A 19,290-nucleotide genomic window follows, 5' to 3' on the forward strand; every position below is an offset into this window, starting at 1 on the left:
GATGTTTGAGATGATGCTGGGAATAAGAGATGTTGAGTCTAGGCCAACTTGGAATTATAGACTTGAAGGATGGACCAGCTGCAGGCCACCAGAAAATAGTTAACCAAGCAGGCAGAGCAGGATACTGGATAGGGTAACTTTTCCACACTGAGATGCTTTATACATTTTTTTTGAAAGTGAAAGGGGGTATAATTAAAATAAAGTCACTCTAGGACTCTGGGACAACAGGTATAGATGGAGATGTCCTGGGTAAACTGAAATTTGTGTTACAAAGACTAGGTCAACACTGGGGAGATCAGTAGGAGGTGATCATCATCATCATCATCATCATCATCATCATCATCATCATCTGACAGGCTGGCCAACAACAGGAGGGGGAAATCAAGGAAGAGGATTATTTGGAAAGGGAGAGGAATCTCTTCTAATTAGACTATTTGGAGAATTGAGGAAGAGGACTATTGGGAGGAAACTGAGGAAGAGGACTATCTGGGCAGGGAAGTCTGTGTTTGCAACAGTTATGGAGTCACAAGCTGTGGTGCAGAAGCAGGAGTTGAGTTATACATGGGGAGAGAGGAACCCAGTTTTAATGACAGAAAAGCTAAGAAGGAAAACATGTCAGCATTATACTGCTCCAACACTGAGCAGTGTCTTAACTGAGAGGGTGAATTTCATCTACATCCATTTTCTTTTGAGAAACTCCTTAACAAGAAGTGGAATAAGGAGGAAAAAGGCATAAAGGAGTCATCTGGAGTTTATTATGTATGGAGAGCAGGCAGGCAAATAAGAAAAGGAGTAGAAGGAAGTTCTAGAGGGAAGATACCTTGGGCTAGGGTGCTGGTAGCTCTAGATTCTTAAATACATAAGGATGGGATGCCACCTCCAGCCCAGCAGTTCCAGGGAATAAGTCTTTAGGAGCTTGTCCAGTGTCTGCCTCATACTCTTTAGAGACTAGGAGTTTGTCTGCAAGGGAAAGACCACACACAGTCCCCAACCACACCCCTGCTGTCACCCTAAATGACATTGGTGTGGTTCAATTAAAATTTTGTGAGAGAGGAACAGATTACAAGGACATTGTAGTTGTAGATTTCTCCATGAGGTGATTTACCGAAGTACTCAAAGATTCGTTTCTATCAAAAAATACTGTAATATTTATAGGTCACAGAAGAAATAAGATCTTGACTTGTGCCATATATTTTACATGGCTCATTCCAGGTAATTTAGGTTCTTTCTGACATGTTTCTGACACTTATAGCAATTGTTTCTCCTCTGGGGAGTTGGGGAGAATTTTCCTGCTCTTCTTTACTCATCTCACTAAGGTTGTGCTCAATGAACTAATGAAGCCTCTCTTTAGGGCTGACTGGGAATTTCCTGTTTGTTCCTGGACCTCTTGCACTTCTACACGTCGACACTCCTAAACCCCTGTTCTTATGCCAGATTTGAATTTTCTCACCTCTTTTGTGGAGTGGACATTTTGTGCCATTGCATGGTGCAGTGGCCTTCAAATGTTTCTGCCCATGACTCAGTAAATGCATACACTGCATATGTAAAGCTGAAACAAGAATTTCACAACATGTTATTGACCTCACATAGCACCCTGCTTTGTACTCTAATGGTTTCCATCACATATTGTTTTGAGCTGTGCTTTCCTATGCTGGGCGATTCTATTAGATTAAGTGAAATTCAATCACTATAAATTGGAAATCATTAGCCCTGATAGGAAACATTTTACACTTGGGAAGATTGACTGTGTTTACTTGTGAAGAAAAAGAAAAAAAAGGAAATATCATAGGAGTATTTTCATCTCATACTTTTAAAGACAACTTTAAAAGGTGAGTTACAATTGGAAATTTTATACTTCTCAGTATCCTAGGAATGAAATTTGTAACAATTAAGTCTATTGCTGAAATTTTACAAGCCAATCTTCCCACAGAAATTTCCCAGAGGAAATTTGAGTATGTTGTTTGTATGAAAGTAGGACAGAGCCTATATTGGGCTTTAAGGAAAATCAATCTCTTCTCTCATACATGAACATGAGTGTTTGCCTGTGAGCGTGCATGCACACACACACACATTTTCCAAATCTCTATGAAACTCTTATCGAATACCAGGATACAGAGCATTTAATTTATCAGTCAGATGTGTCTCTGAAAGTCTATTCCTAGGTGAGGAAACACACAAACCATAACCTAGTCAGTCTTTTGAAAGTGGTAAATAATATCAGATAATTTTCTATTTTTAAAGTTGTTGGGTTGTGGTGGTTAAAAAAGAATAAGATTTTTTAAAAATTTATTTCCATAGGTTTTTGGGGGAACTGGTGGTATTTGGTTACAGGAGTAAGTTCTTCAGTGGTGATTTGTGAGATTTTGGTGCACCCATCACCTGAGCAGTGTACACGGAACCCAATTTATAGAGTTTTATCCCTCACCCCCCTCCCACCCTTTCCCCTGAGGTCTCCCAAGTCCATTGAATCATTCTTATGCCTTTGCATCCTCATAGCTTAGCTCCCACTTATGAGTGAGAACATATGATGTTTGGTTTTCCATTCCTGAGCTACTTCACTCAGAATAATATTCTCCAGTTCTATCCAGGTTGCTGCGAATGCCATTAATTCATTCCTTTTTATGGCTGAGTAGTATTCCATCATATATATATATATCACAGTTTCTTTATCCATTTGTTGATTGATGGGCATTTTGGCTGGTTCCATATTTTTGCAATTGCAAATTGTTTATAGAGATAAACATATGTGTGCAAGTATCTTTTTCGTATAATGACTTCTTTTCCTCTGGGTAAATACCTCGCAGTGGGATTGCTGGATCAAATGGTAGTTCTACTTTCACTTCTTTAAAGAATCTCTACACTGTTTTCCATAGTGATTGTAGTAGTTCACATTCCCTCGAGATCATGTCCTTTGCAGCAACATGATGGAGCTGGAGACCATTATACTAAGGGAATTGAGGGAGGAATAGAAAACCAAATACTGCATGTTCTCACTTATAAGTGGGAGCTAAACACTGAGTACGCATGGACACATGTATGCTTAAGGATGGAGAGTGGGAGGAGGGAGAGGATTGAAAAACTACCTATTGAGTACCATGCTTATTACCTGGGTGATGAAATAATATATACACCAAACTCCCTTGACGTGCATTTTACCTATATGGCAAACCTGCACATGTACCCCTGAACCTAAAATAAAAGTTAAAATACAAAATAAAATCATATAGGGTAGCAGTTCCTTTCCATCTGCTACCATACCTAAGGGGAAAAAAGGATGTGATTTCCAGTATGACATTTCTTATACTTTTATTTTTTTAACTTCAATTTAAAGGTTCTTTACTAAAATTGCCAAGAATAACAATTCATAAAGTGAACGTGCCAACACTTTGTCAAAGCTTAAAGTTTAGGTACAGATAGGTACATATCACTCCTAGTACCAGGCCTTCAAAAAAAAAAGTCCTAGTTAGAGTGGGTTAAAGGGTGCTGCATTCATTTTCTAAGTTATAAAATAACTCATTTTGTTGGATGTAATCACTTCAAATATGCAGATGAAAACTGGAAACTCAGAGCTATGTCATTGTTTAGCATTAGTTCACTATTGCAATCATTTCAAACTCATCTTTGTCATGAGAGACTTCAAAAATTAAAACACTTTATAGTACTTATATAACACTTTACAGTTCACAAAAATGGTTTTTGAAATTTTAATTTTTGGTGTATGCTTACATACAAATTTTAAGTCTGATGAGTTTTAACAAATGTTTTGATAAATGTATATACCTGTGTAACCCACACCCCAATCAAGATAGGACATTTGTAGCACCCCAGAGAGGTCTAGTCTATTGCACACCCTCTTCCCTCCAACACACACACACACACACAAACACACACACACGGCACCTGTTGTTCTGATTTTTATTATTATATAAATGCACTCATACTGTATGCATACTTTTGTGTCTAGATTCTTTCACTCAACATGTTTTTGAAATTCATCCATGCTGTTGTTTGTATTAGTAGTTTATTGCTTTATATTACTGAGTATGAATATACCAAAATTTATTTATCCTTATATCTGTTGATAAATATTTGGGTTGCTTTCACTTTGGGGCTATGATGAATAAGACTCCAATAAATATTCATGTACAGGTCTTTGAATGGACATACATTTTCCTTTATCTTAGGTAAATAGTTAAGAGTAGAATTGCTGGGTCATAAGGTAGGGATATGTTTAATTTTATAATCAATTACCAAATAGTTTTCCAATGTAATGATTCCATTTTATACTCTCATGAACAATCTATGTGAATTCTAGTTGTCTATATCTTTACCAACATTTGGTATTGTCAGTATTTCTAGCCATTAAAATAGTGTGAGGGGTATTTCATTGTGATGTTAATTTGCATTTCCTTGATGTCTAATGAATTTCAGCACTTAAAAATGTGCTGCTAATTATTTTTATATCTTCTGTGAAGTGTTCAAGTTTTTTGCCTATTTTAAAAATTGGGTTGTCTTTTTGTTGTTGAGTTTTAGTAGTTCTTTATGTATTCTGAATATAAGTCCTATGTGACATGAATATATTTTTCCAGCCTGTGGCTTGCTTATTCATATATTTTTAAATGGAGTCTTGAATTTTTAATTTAGATGAAGTACTTTTTTAATGGGTAGTACTTTTTGTGTCCTGTTTGAAGTCTTTGCAAATGGTTTATCTTATATTTTCTTCTTTATAATTTTAGCTTATACATTTAGGTCTGTGATCCATATAAAATTAATTTTTGTATGAGATAGGGGTTGAGATTCTTTTTTTCCCTTCAAATTATGATCTAGTTGTTCTAGAACCATTTATTGAAAATATTTTCTTTTCCTAATTGAATGGTTTTGGCACTTTGGCTGAAAAATCAATTAATTGTTTAATAAGGGTCAAGTGTTACATTATCTGTTCTCTATTGGCCTACTCATCTGTGCTTACACTAATACTATATATCTGGATTACTGCAATTTGATAGTCTTGAGGCCTCTGTATTAGTCCATTTTCATGTTGCTGATAAAGACATACCTGATACTGGGCAATTTACAAAAGAAAGAGGCTTATTGGACTTACAGTTCCACATGGCTGGGGAGGCCTCACGATCACGGCAGAAGGTGAAAGGCCCATCTCACATGGTGGCAGACAAGAGAAGAGAGCTTGTGCAGGGAAACTCCCCTTTTTAAAACCATCAGATCTCATGAGACTTATTCACTATTATGAAAACAGCATGAGAAAGACCTACCCCCATGATTCAATTACCTCCCACTAGGTCCCTCCCACAACATATGGGAATTCAAGATGAGATTTGGGTGGGGACATAGCCAAACCATGTTAGCCTCCAACTTTGTTCTTTTTTTGCAAGATTGCTCTCACTATTCTATATCCTTTGCATTTTTATAACATTTTGGAATCAATTTGTCAACTTCAACAAAAAAAAACTCTGTGATTTTGTATTAGCCAGGGTTCTCCACAGAAACAGAACAAATGTGATATATATAGATATATCAGAGATTTATTATGGGATTGGCTCATGCAATTATAGAGTCTGAGAAGTCCCACAATATGCCATCTACAAGCTGGAGAACCAGAGAAGCTGGTGTTATAGAATTCAGTTCAAGTTCAAAGGCCTCAGAACCAGGGCATCCAACAGTGGACAAAGACCTGAGAACTGGAGGAAAGAGCAGGGTCATTCTGGTGTAAATCCTGGAGCTGGAAGGCCCAAGAACCAGCAACTCTGATGTTAGAAGGCAGGAGAATATGGTCATCCCAGTTTAAGAAGCAAATCGCCCTTCCTCTGCCTTTTTATTCTATGGGTTCTCAGTGGATTGGATGCTGCCCGCCCGCATTAGTGAGGGTGGATCTTCTTTACTCAGTCTACTGATTCAATCGCTAATCTCTTCTGGAAAAAAGCTCACAGATACACGTAGAAATATATATATATTTCTATACATAAAAGACGAAAAATGAGCTGGGAATGGTGGCATGCACCTGTAGTCCCAGCTACTCGGGAGGCCGAGGCAGGGAAATTGCTTGAACCTGGGAGGCGGAGGTTGCAGTGAGCTGAGATCGCACCACTGCACTCCAGCCTGGGCAACAGAAAGAAACTCTGTCTTGGAAAAATAAAAGACATTATGTGGCTCCCAACCTGAAATATTCTGATTTAATTGGTTTGGCAAGCAATCTGGGCATCAGGATTTTTAAAAGCTCTCCTTTTAAAAGGTGATTCTTGTGTGCAGCAAACTTTGGGAACCACTGGTTTAGTGTTCATATTTATAATGTGAGAACTGAGGCCCAGAAATGATATGCGAGTTTCCTAAATTTTCAAAACTTACAAATAGATTCACTTTAACTGTCATATGAATATTTTGTTCAATAATTGTGTGTAGACCTTAAAAATCAACAACCACTGCAGCTTCCAACCCAAGCCTAATAGTTGTCACTTTTCTGCCAGCAGGCAATGTCATCTAGCTCTTCGTGTTTTACTGAGCAAAGTTCTGTATATGAATATCCTCAGGGAAGCAACAAAGAGAAAAAACAGAGAGGGGGGAAGATTGGAAGAAAAAACACAGGCATTAGGACCAGGTGTGTTATTCTGCTCCTGGATGCCAAGTCAATAGCTGTCTTTGTGTTGTCAATTTTCGAGCTATAAAAACAAAAGACTGTCTGAAGAAGCTCTATGAAGCCTGAAGCCTTATGCTTCTTGGGTGAAAACACAGAATATCTGATAATATTACTAATTTCAATATTAGCAATTTCTATTTAAATTTCATTTAGAGAAAACTGCTTTTAGACATCACAAGAAAAAAGAACATTGCTCAGCATGAACATTTATTATTTCTCTCTGTGGGATTCCACTTCTTTCTGTTTAGAAAATGGAAATTATAGGACAATAGGTAGAAAAGCTGATGTTATATAATTTTTAGTTCTTTATATTGGGTATATTAGAATTTGTAATACCTTTTTTTCCAGCATAAGAGTTTTTAATCTCCTCAAAGGCAGAGGCTACACTTTTCTTAGCTGGTATATTCTCATTAGCACTGTGCATGGCACAGAGAGGGGTGTCAACAAATGTGGAACTGACATATCTTACTAAAGAAGAAAAACTAAAGGACATATTAAAATGCTTCCAGCAAAAGTCTCACAGCTTTTACTTTAAGAATCAGACACTGTTCATTTTGAAGCTTAAAAAAAATCCACACTAAATAGATCTTTCACCTTTAAGCTTCATGTTGTACATCTTTCAAAATAAATGTCGTAGTTTCACAGTTTTTATCACTTCAAGGCATTTCAAGACAACAGAAGACTATTCTAATGTACTTGTTCAGTTCAAATGTCTAAGCTGTTAGGCTTTGTTTTTGATTATTTGTATTTGGTCATAAGGCATCTTTTAAGATGTCTTTCAAGCTGTCTCTTGGTCATCCACTCTCAGAATTATTGTTACCAATAAAATATCCATGCTCTAGTTTTTGAAATAGAACTTAAAAAAATACTGGTGATGGGCAAGATGCATATTCAGAATCAGTCTGCATATTCCTAAAGCAATAGGAATTTTTTTGAACTGGAATTGTATGTGGGGTCTAGCCTTAAAGCTGTCCTGTTTGGACTGGGGTCAAATGAAGAAAGGAGACCAGCAACACTTTGAAGTTTATTTTTGGGATAGTAGAGGATAAAATGAGACTTCAAAAAAGATATATTTCTTTCTGTTATTTTTATCTGCCAGATTAGAGGAGAAAATCATGACGGAATAAACACGTACTTAATTCCTAATCTGGGAATTTTGCAGAACTTAGATCCAAGAGGATGGCTGAGGAGGGGAGTGATTGAGGGAGGGTGTGCAGCAGCAGAGGAGGAATCCCTCAGGGATCCTCTTGCCAGAACCTGAATTGTATTCCCCAGTGGTTACCTTTAAGAAGGAAGAGAGATTGGCAAAGAGGCATTTAGATGAGTTAAGGCTTCATTCAATGTGAGATATAAGCTGCTTTGATCATTCTGATATTGTTGTGGACAGGTAATTCAAAGGGGCTTTTATTGGGAATTGCTTTTAACAAGTTATCAATTGATAATATAGAGCCAGTTTATCTCTTGATATTTGCTCTATAAATGTTTACCTTCCTAAGGAAGTAAGGATTTTTCAAACGACCCTTATCGGACATTCTGACACACAGAGTGTGTATCATGTCTTGATCTTATTCGTAGAGTCATATATTGAAAAGGTCACCTGTGATGATGCCACTGATGGTGATACCACTCTCTCATTATTTGAAATACTGTAGATCGTGTGACTCAATATTCTCCTACATAAACATATACCTATACTGCTAGCTTTCAGGCTTTGATAAAATCTCTCTTTGAGTGTACAATTTGGGGCTAAAAATATGATTTTATGGCAGTGAGTGAGCCAGATAAAACTCAAACTCTGAAGGGTTGCAAACTCAGTTCTCAAGCAGCGTACACTCTGGCTAATATGGAGTTAGCCATATTTGGGTTTGATTCTGGTCCTGACATTTATTATCATGAGACTTTGTACACCAGTTTTTTAATCTTTAATGACATCCTCTGTAATGGGAATACAAATACTGACTTCTCAGGTGTACTGTGAGGATTATATAAGAAAATGTACATGAGGCATTCAAGATAGTGCCTGGCACATTGTAGGTACTCAATACATGAGAGTGATTATTATTATTATAATTAGCATTATTATTATTATGCTACTACAGGATAACTCTGTAGGTCAATAAATGAATAAGAAATAGTCTTAAATAAAAATAAAGAGCTTACAAGATTGATGTCCTGCAAGTCAAACATGTAGAATTTGGAATTGTAAATTCCTATACTTCTCATTACCAGTTTGTCTAGGAAGTGCTTAGTCATTACTCTAGAATGAGATCAAAGTTACTTTAATTTTATTAGTGTTGATTCAAATAGGTATTTTATTCTATTGAACACTGTAGGAATAATTAATAGAAGCTGGACATACCAAACAGCTACCATTTGATAGTCATTCCCTTACATGGTAGTGGGTGCTTGGCATGAATGGCTTCTATATTCTATATCATTATTTTTTAGCTGAGATTTTAGGAGTTAGTGGGGGTAACCCATAAGCACTACTACCATTGTGCATAGAGTACACTTTTGTTTAAGAAGCCTCCTTTCCCTTAAACAAACCTCAAAACGGAATTTGCCACAATTCAAAGGAAATGCAGTGAAGCTGGGGCTCCCTCAGCAAAAAAATCATCTCATTCAAAGCATTTAAGTTATAGCCTATGATGAATCGAAATACATCATGGATGAGAAAAAATTGGAGGAGAGGTAAGTTATTAAAAATAAAGGGAATGATTTGTCTGTGGGAAAAGGAATAAGAATAAACTCCCTTTCAGCTAATATCCAGAATCTACAAAGAACTTAAACAAATTTACAAGAAAAAAACAACCCCATCAGAAAGTGGGCAAAGGATATGAACAGACACTTCTCAAAAGAAGACATTTATGCAGCCAACAGACACATGAAAAAATGCTTGTAATCACTGGTCATCAGAGAAATGCAAATCAAAACCACAATGAGATACCATCTCACACCAGTTAGAATGGCGATCATTAAAAAGTCAGGAACCAACAGATGCTGGAGAGGATGTGGAGAAATAGGAGTGCTTTTCCAGTGTTGGTGGGAGTGTAAATTAGTTCAACCATTGTGGAAGACAGTGTGGCGATTCCTCAAGGACCTAGAACTAGAAATACCATTTGACCCAGCGATCCCATTACTGGGTATATACCGAAAGGATTATAAATCATGCTACTATAAAGACGTGTATGTTTATTGCAGCACTATTCACAATAGCAAAGACTTGGAACCAACTCAAATATCCATCAGTGATAAACTGGATTAAGAAAACGTGGCACATATACACCATGGAATACTATGCAGTATTCCATGAGCTCATGTCCTTTGCAGGACATGGATGAAGCTGGAAACCATCATTCTCAGCAAACTATCCCAAGGACAGAAAACCAAACACCGCATGTTCTCACTCATAGGTGGGAATTGAACAATGAAAACACATGGACACAGGGTGGGGAATGTCACACTCTGGGGCCTGTCATGGGGTGGGAGGCTAGGGGAGGGATAGCATCGGGAGAAATATCTAATGTAAATGACAAGTTGATTTACAGGGTGCGGCAAGCCAACATGACACATGTATACCTATGTAACAAACCTGTATGTTGTACACATGTACCCTAGAACTTAAAGTATAATAATAATAGTAATAAAAAAATACAGTGCTGATCTAGGCCCTATTCATCTCTTGCCTGGACTTCTGCAGTATGTACTCTCTGTCTTTCCTGCCTTCTGTCTTTCATTTCAACAGTTTCTCCTGCATTAGGTACTAAGTCCATTTCTTAGAAATATTCTGTGCTCCCCAATGTTTTCAAGACTAGACTTCACCCTAAAAGTCTTTAACAATTTGGGGGTCATCTGCCCAATCATTCACCTACTTTTTTTGCCCAAAACAGTCTCCTTGCTATACTTTTTAAACACTGTATTTGACACCTCCTTAATCTTTTTCTTCATTGTGTGCTTAGCCTTAATACCATCACACTTAAACTTTCAACTAAATCTTATTTTTCCTTCATGGCTCTACTGAAATTCTTCATTAAGCCTTTTCTGATCACTCTGAACAGCACAGTCTTCTCCTAATCGTCTATGGTAGTGGTTCTTAAATAGAAGTATTCAGCCGAAACCTCTATTTTAATCTAAATTTTTAAAGTACAGATGCTTGGGCCCTCTGTCTGGAGGCTGTTAAAAAAAAAAAAGAATAAACTCCCTTTCATAATGTTCATCTCCTTGGTAATCAGCAGATACTCCAATTTTTAGCAGGGTTAAATCCTCTTCTATGAAAGAATGGCCTTTCTTAATTTATCTGTCTCACTGTCATGCATTATGCTCAACTTTAGATATTGGATCTGGAATTGGAAGCAACCGTTTCCTGAGGAGAGGTAAGGATCAGTGATTACAGCACATGAAGGGGTGGTGATGATGCCTGTGGTGGTGCGTTGGGTCCCATCACTAGCCAGTAAAAACGAGGAGGCAAGCATGGCTCTAAACAGGTTCCATGCATTAGCTCACTTAATTCTTTTTAGGAAGAGAAGGGACTGTTATTCAGTCCATTTTACAGATGAGGAAACTGAAGCTTAGCTTAAGTGATAACCGCAAGGTACATTTTTTCAGGGATAAGATTTGAACTCAACCTGCCTGCCTCCAAATCTAATGGCCTTTAACCTTGGGTCCATTAAGCTACCAGTCAGAATAAGTGGGAGTCACCTCCTCTGGCTGAATGAATGAATACATTCAGTTTGAACAATTATAACTATGTGGAGACCACAGCTGTATGCGAAAAACCCAGGCAAATTGCCAGCCCCAAAGGGACTAGAGTTAGGTTACCCTAGGATCGCAGGTGTGAGGGCCTGGTCAAGCTTTTCAGTGCTTCTAATAGGGTGAGACAGATGGGAGCCCGTGTTTCAATCGCTCTCTGCTACTTACTAGCTGTGTGATCTTGGAGAAGTCAAATAAGCTCTCTGAGCCTCAGTTTCTGATCTAATAATGTGGTTAGCAAGAGCTTCTGCCTATAGTAGAATTATTATTATTATTATTATTTTGAGGCAGAGTCTCGTGCTGTCGCCCAGGCTGGAGTGCAGTGGCGCGATCTCAGCTCACTGCAAGCTCCGCCTCCCAGGTTCACGCCATTCTCCTGCCTCAGCCTCCTGAGTAGCTGGGACTACAGGCGCCCGCCACCACGCCCAGCTAATTTTTTTGTATTTTTGGTAGAGACGGGGTTCCACCATGTTAGCCAGGATGGTCTCGATTTCCTGACCTTGTGATCCGCCCGCCTCGGCCTCCCAAAGTGCTGGGATGTAGAATTACTTTTGCTGCTCAGCATCCATTGACTCCTCCCTTGTCAAAGAGTCCCAGATTTCTTTAGGGTTCTGCTCTCTACCCCATTCCCAGTTCCCATGCTTTGGATGCCCTTGTATGTGACTCAGATCTATCCAATAAGAATGTCCTATTACTGTGGTCACAGAAATGTGACATGCTAAGAGTCAATGACATGCAATGAGATTTTGGCCCAGGCTCTTGGGGAACCTGTCATTGATGAGAATGAAGCAAACATAGAAGAAGTCAATGTCAAGAAATAGAGGGAGAGACAGTAACATTTGGGACCCTGAATCAAACTGTACCTGAAGCTAAACTTATCCCAGCCTTTTTCGTTTAAATGAATAATTGCTTGGGATATTGCAACTGAAAATGTCCTAACCTTACTATATAGTTCTGAAGATGAAAGATGTTTTTGTACATAAATACTCAACAAAATTTCTGACACACATCCAATGCACAATAATATTAGCTATTTTAATTTTTCTTATGTTTTAGGAACTTAAACATTTTTATACTTTTAGTTTTTTCTTTATATCTTTTTTATTTCCTTTAGGTTTCAGTAATATTCTTTATTCAATGAGTTGTGTTGCAGTTAGTAACATTTAAAAATGCACTAATTACATATGTGAATAAAAATAAGATTCCCTATCTGGTGAGTGTCTGTAATTGTATTGTATTCCTGGAATCTACTTGACCATATTATCAAAATCCTTAGAAATTTCCATTGTTTTTAATTTAGAAATTCAGTTCTGACACTCTTCCTTAGAAAAACTACATAAGATTCAGACAAAGATTTGTGTGTCAGCACATTATTTATAATAGTAAAAAATTGGGAAAAAATCCAAGTGTCAAACAAAGAATGGCTAAAAAATTATGATATGAGCCAGTTATAGTACCGGGTATAGTATACCCATTAAATAAAGGTATTTACAAAGAGCTGTTTATAACAATGAAAATAAACACACTATACTGTTAAATGAAAGAGGGATACTGAAGGTACATATAAATTTAGTCATGTAAACTATTTTATCTGTCTTGTATTATGTATAAATATAAAAAAAGAAAGGAAACACCAAAGTATTTTTTAGAGAGATTCGGAGTGTCAGCCATGTGCAACATGTCCCGGAAAAGATAGAATTTGCTGTCTTTTGTGTCAAATTGATGTCTTAGGGTGTTAAGATGCACTAACAGCTGTATCTAGAAAAAATATTTGGGCTGTTGAATCAGGGGCCCAATTCAGGCATCAACTATCAGTTTTCCCTGGCAAAAATGTAAAGGAAACAAATGGAAGAAACATTTTCCCAGACAGTCAGGGTAACTGGAATTAGGATCCCTTCTACTTGGTATTCTACTCACTCATTGCATTTCCCTCCTTAAACCTCCACTTCAAAATGTAACCGGTGCACCATTGGTGGGAGTGTGAAATGGTAAAACCACTACATAGTGAAAAATATTATGGCAGTTCCTCAAAAAACTTAAAAATAGAATTAATATATGATCCAGCAATTCCACTTGTGGATATACTCTCAAAAGAATTGAAAGCATGGTCTCATAGCAACCCATCTTCATAGCAACATTATCCACAATAATCAAAAGGTAGAAGCAACCAAATTGTCCATGGATGGATTAATGGATTAACAAAATATGGTATATACATACACTGGAATATTATTCAGCCTTAAAAAGGAAGGAAATCCTGACACATGCTATAATGTGGATGAACTTTGGGGACCTTATGCTAACCCTGATGATATTATCCTAAGTGAAATAAGCCAGTTACAAAAAAGACAAATATTATATATAATTCCACTTATATGAGATTCCTAGAGTAGTCAAATTCATAGAGATAGAAAATAGAATTGTGGTTCCCAGGAACTGAGGGGAGAGGAAACAAGGAGTTGTTGTTTAATGTACATTGACTGTCAGTTTTGCAAGATGAAAATAGTTCTGGAGATGAATGGAGGTGATAGTTGTACAATCATATCAATGTACTTAATGCCACTGAACTGTGCATTTGAAGTGGTTACGATAGTACTTTCTAAAGGTATTATACTATAATAAAAAATAGAAAAATAAATGCAATTTTTGGATTGGTTAATTTTCCAGGTCATTATTAGGACAGGTGTCCTAATATTGTAACAAAACCATGTTTTCTGGGCTCATTATAATTAGAATGTTTGCAACTGTAGTCTCTCCAGTAACAACAGCTACTATTTATGGGGTACCCTTTTTATATCAGATCTTGTGTTTGGTACTTATACATTTGATATTATACAACATGCTGCTATCATGCCCATTTTGCAAAGAAGGAAACAGCCTCAGGGAGGGTAAACGGCTTGCTGAAAGGCAAATTGCCAGTGACTTTCAGGGGCAGGATGTAGGCCTTGGCTTACCCAGCCCCGGATGCAATCTCCCTGAGCCACTCTGGTCTCTTGCAGGGGCCATGTGCCAACTTGTCTTATAGCATCAAGCCTTCTAATATTCCAAGGGTTTGGGTCAGAAGTTGGTCCTCTATAGTCACCTGTTTTAGAATCCCCTGCCCTTCCTGGTCACCGTCACAGCAGCTGCCTCAATGGCCAAATACTTGAGAGCAATGCATCGATACTACCTTATCCAAGACAGAAATGGGGTTCTTCTAGGTCTGCTTGCTTCTGCTGCTCTAAGACCAGGAGACATTTATTTCCCTGGCTTCTTAATCTTATGTATGACTCTGGGTTAAACAGTTGTCAAGGACAGTCATTCAGTCACTCACTCATTTAAATATTGAGCTACTTCCCTGTGTCAGGTATTGCTCTAGACACTGAAGATTCAGTGGTATCTAAGGAAGAATGGTCCCCGACCTGGAGCTTACAGTTTGGTGGCGGCCAACAGAAATAACCATATAGGCCAGGCATGGTGTCTCACACCTGTAATTCCAGCACTTTGGGAGGCTGAGGTAGGTGAACTGAGTCCAGAAGTTCAACACCAGCCTGGGCAACATGGCAAAACCCCATCTTTACAAAACACACAAAATATTAGCTGGGTGTGGTGGTGCACCTGAAGTCCCAGTTACTGGGGAGGCTGAGGTGGGAGGATCGCTTGAGCCCAGAAGGCAGAGGTCTCAGTGAGATGAGATCATGCCACTACACTCCAGCCTGGGTGATACAGCAAGACCCTGTCTCCAAAAAAAATAAAAATAAAAAAAATAATTTTACAAACAATGGCACAATTAAAATAATTTTAGGTGGTGGTGCTAAGTGCTAAGAAGAAAATTAAACATTAAAGAGCAAGTTAGGGTGGAGGTACTACTATAGCTGGAGTGATAAGGGAAGAGGAGTATCTGAAGAAAGAAAGAAAGAATAAGATGGAGGCAGCCATATGACTGCAGGAAAAAGAACATTACAGGCGGAGGAAACAACAAAAAGACCCTGAAACTGAAATGAGCTGGACATGTTCAAGTTAGAGAACAGAAGCTCTTTCACTGCAGTAGAGTGAATGAGGAGAATCGTAAGGGCTGAGGTTGGAGGAGCCAATGAGGCTTGGTCATGATGACTACTTCGGCCATAGTGAGGAATTTGGGTTTTACTTAAGGTGCTCCAGGAAGCCATAAGCCAGGGGAGGGCATGCTCTGATTTATGTCTGGGATGAAGGAAGTCAAGAGTGGACGCAGAGCCACCAACTAGGAGGGGGTTGCCAGGATCTAGAGGTAGGATGATGGTGATTAGGACAGCTTACCTTGTGAGCAGAACTGTCTTTCCCTGGGATGACTGTCTTCTTCTGAGCCAGCAATTATGTAGCTTTTCTCTCTTCCTGTAGCCCTGGAGGCTGGGCAGGACAGAGAAAACCCTTTCCCTCAAGTCTGCAGCCTTGTCTGTTTCTTGCTGGGCCTTGTGGTGGTCCACATGGGCCTGGTCATGGGCAAGCTGCCCTGTCTCAAGCTTCTTCAGGCTCCCTTTGTGAAGTCCCGTGACTATGGAGCCTCGGAGACTCTGCTAACCAAAAATGTCCCTCTCAGTCTCTAAGCAGATTGGGGTGTGCCTGTCCACTAGGCTCTTTAAGTGCCCTGCTTTGTTACATGTGCTCAACTCAAGCACGAACATGCCAGTAAAAACAAAATAAAACAAAACAAAAAACAAATAAGAAAAAAAAACAACTTCCAATGGCTTATTAAAAGGAAAGGAAAATATTCCAAAAGATTTTGGACACCAGACAGCTCTTCTTAAACAGAGCTTGATGAGTTAAGTGTAAATGAATCAGAAACATGTGTGTTGGATGTCTCTTTGCAGGCACTGGGGTTTAAAAATGAAACACAAGGGTTAGGGGAATGAGGGAAAACATGGCTGAGTTTTGCAAAGACCTGAATGAGAACTTCACAGAACAGAGGGCCCCAAACACAGTGCAATTTTTCCCTACTCTAATTTATTTCATCCCCAGACTGTGAAAGCTGCTTGATGTATGTGGCATTCTGTTGCATTTTCCTTGCAGACACTATGTCCCTAGTATTCCTTGTTTCCTTGCCAAAGGCCTTGTTATGCTGTGGGTTAAAATTATGCTTCACCAAAACTATTTTGACTTAAGCATCTTAAGAAGTTCACAGACTTTTTTTCTCATGAAATCCAGGCTTTTGATGGCAAGAGCTGACTCTATCTTTTAGGCTGTGCTCAAGCCTCATGTAGTTGAGAGAGGACACTGTTTTGGCACCATCCAGAAACTTACATGAGCTCCATGACCTTGGGCAAGTCAATAATGATAATATCTCAAAGTCAGCTTTCTCATCTGTAAAATGGGTGACAACTCCTTCATTACCTGCTTCCAGAGTTGTTTGGGAGGGCCGTGTAAATTGCAGAACACATATAAATAAAATGGACGATTACAATGAATATGCCAGAAGGGTTGTGAATGACTTTAAAATGGTACAATCACCTTATCGGGAAGAGACGTGTGGTAGAGGGGACAGTGAAATGTATTTGTCTTCTTTTATGCTGAGGAAGGGTCAGAATGAGAGAAGAGTTCAAAGTCAGCATGGCTTCTGGTTCATATTAAACAGCTATCATGACCTAGAACCCTGGAATTCTAGGGCTTGGAGAACATCGTGTTAAACTCTTTATTTCACACTTGAGAAATCTGAGTTAAATGGGGAAACAACTGGCCCAGGTCATATAACTACCCCAAAAAAACTTCCAGGATGCCTGTACCTGATAGAATAAGGTGCATTCTTAGCAGTGGAAATGTCACAAAGAATAGGAGTCAGTTATTTGTGAAGCATTTTCTGAGCATTTTGTGTCTTTATTTATTTATCTTAAATCTCCAGGGCTTAGCATAATTCCTGGGATGACATACACATTTAATAAAAATTTAATAAAAATTTGCAGACTGAGAAAGAGGGAAGAATGTCAGGTAGGAAGAAGATGAGTTGAAAATAAAGGGAAAGCATGATTTCCATCCTGGAGAAACTTACAGTCCAGCTTACAGTCTTGTCTGTGGAAACAAGATGTATATGGAAAAAAAAAAACTTTTATTAGTCTAACTAGCAGTTTATCAATCTTATTTATTCTTTCAAAAAACCAACCTTTGATTTTGTTAGTCTTTTGTATGGGTTTTTGCTTCTCAGTTTCATTCCACTCAGTTCTGATTTTGGTTATTTCCTTTCTTCTGCCAGCCTTGGGACTGGTTTGCTCTGGTTTTTCTAGTTCCTCTAGGTATGACGTTAGGTTATTAATTTTAGATCTTTCTAACTTTTTGATATGGGTGTTTAGCACTATAAAATCTCCCCTTAAAACTGCTTTAGCTGTATCTCAGAGATTCTGGTATGTTGTGTCTTTGTTATCATTAGCGTCAAAGAATTTCTTGATTTCTGCCTTAATTTCATTATTTACCCAAAGGTCATTCCGGAGCAGATTGCTTAATTTCCACATCATCGTATGGCTTTGAGATATTTTGGTATTGATTTCTATTTTTATTGTGCTGCGGTCCAAGAGAGTGGTTGATATAATTTCAGTTTTTTAAAAAATTTGTTGAGAATTGCTTTATGGCCAAGCGTGTGGTGAGTTTTAAAGTATGTGCCATGTGTAGATGAGAAGAATGTATATTTTGTTATTGGGTGGAGTATTCTGTACATATCTGTTAGGTTCATTTGGTGAAATGTTGAATATAGGTCCTGAATATCTTTGTTAGTTTTCATTCCATGCTCATGGACAGGAAGAATAAATGTTGTTAAAGCAGCCATACTTCCCGAAATAATTTACAGATTCAGCGCTATTTCTATCAAAATACCAATATTTTTCACAGAATTAGGAAAAAAAAATTCTAAAAATCCTATGGAACCAAAAAAGAGCCCAAAGAGCCAAAGCAATCCTAAGTGAAAAAAACAAAGCCAGAGGCATCACAAGACCTGACTTCGAATTATACTAGAAGCCTACAATAACCAACACAGCATGATACTGGTACAAAAACAGACACATAGACCAATGAAATAAGTTAGAAAACCCAGAAATAAAGCTGCACACATACAACCATCTGGTCTTTCACAAAGTTGACAATAACAAGCAATGGGAAAGGACTTCTTACTCAGTAAATGGTGCTGGGATAACTGCTTAGCCATATGTAGAAGATTGAAACTGGACTCCTTCCTTTCACCATACACAAAAATCAATTCAAGATAGATTAAAAACTTAAATATAAAACCTAAAACTAACCTAGGAAATACTATTCTGAACAGAGGCCCTGTCAATGATTTCATGATGAAGACTCCAAAAGCAATTGAACAAAAACTAAAATTGACGACTGGGACTTAATTAAATGAATAAGCTTCTGCACAGCAAAAGTAACTATCAACAGAATAAACAGACAACTACCAAGGGGAGAATGCACCCAACAAAGGTCTGATATCCATAATCTATAAGGACATTTAAAAAATTAACAAACAAAAATCAAACAACCTCATTTAAAAAATGGGCAAAGACATGAACAGACACTTCTTACAGTAAATTATGTCCTTTGCAGCAACACACATGCAGCTGGAGGCCATTCCTAAGTGAATTAACACAGGAACAGAAAACCAAATACCACATGTTCTGACTTATAAGTGAGAGCTAAGAAGGGAGCAAGGGACACTGGGGCCTACTTGAGGGCGGGGGTGGGAGGAGGCTGAGGACGGAAAAACTACCTATTGAGTGGAGAAAAGAAGAGTCTGGATGAATTCAGAAACTAGGATAAGGATCAATGACAACTGAGTGAAAGACTAGGCACTGAACTTCTTGGTAGCCAAGGCAGAAAAGAGGAGAGATGAATCCCTTTCCTAAATTAAAACAAAAACAAAAACAAAAACAAAAACACTCCTCTAAACACTCTTG

At 38.1% G+C, this 19,290-nt stretch overlaps 1 protein-coding gene across 1 annotated transcript in view; it reads right to left on the reverse strand.

Moving 5' to 3' along the window:
- ANKFN1 (ankyrin repeat and fibronectin type III domain containing 1) overlaps positions 1-16,099 on the reverse strand; it is a 241,417-nt gene extending 225,318 nt beyond the window's left edge. The window contains exon 1 of the mRNA XM_063706249.1: positions 15,674-16,099. The gene's annotated coding sequence lies outside the window, so the exon portion shown is untranslated. The remainder of the gene's footprint in view (positions 1-15,673) is intronic.
- Between the last annotated feature and the right edge of the window lie 3,191 nt (positions 16,100-19,290).

The sequence above is a fragment of the Gorilla gorilla genome, chromosome 4 (genome assembly GCF_029281585.2).
Source record: "Gorilla gorilla gorilla isolate KB3781 chromosome 4, NHGRI_mGorGor1-v2.1_pri, whole genome shotgun sequence".
Lineage (NCBI taxonomy): Eukaryota > Metazoa > Chordata > Mammalia > Primates > Hominidae > Gorilla > Gorilla gorilla.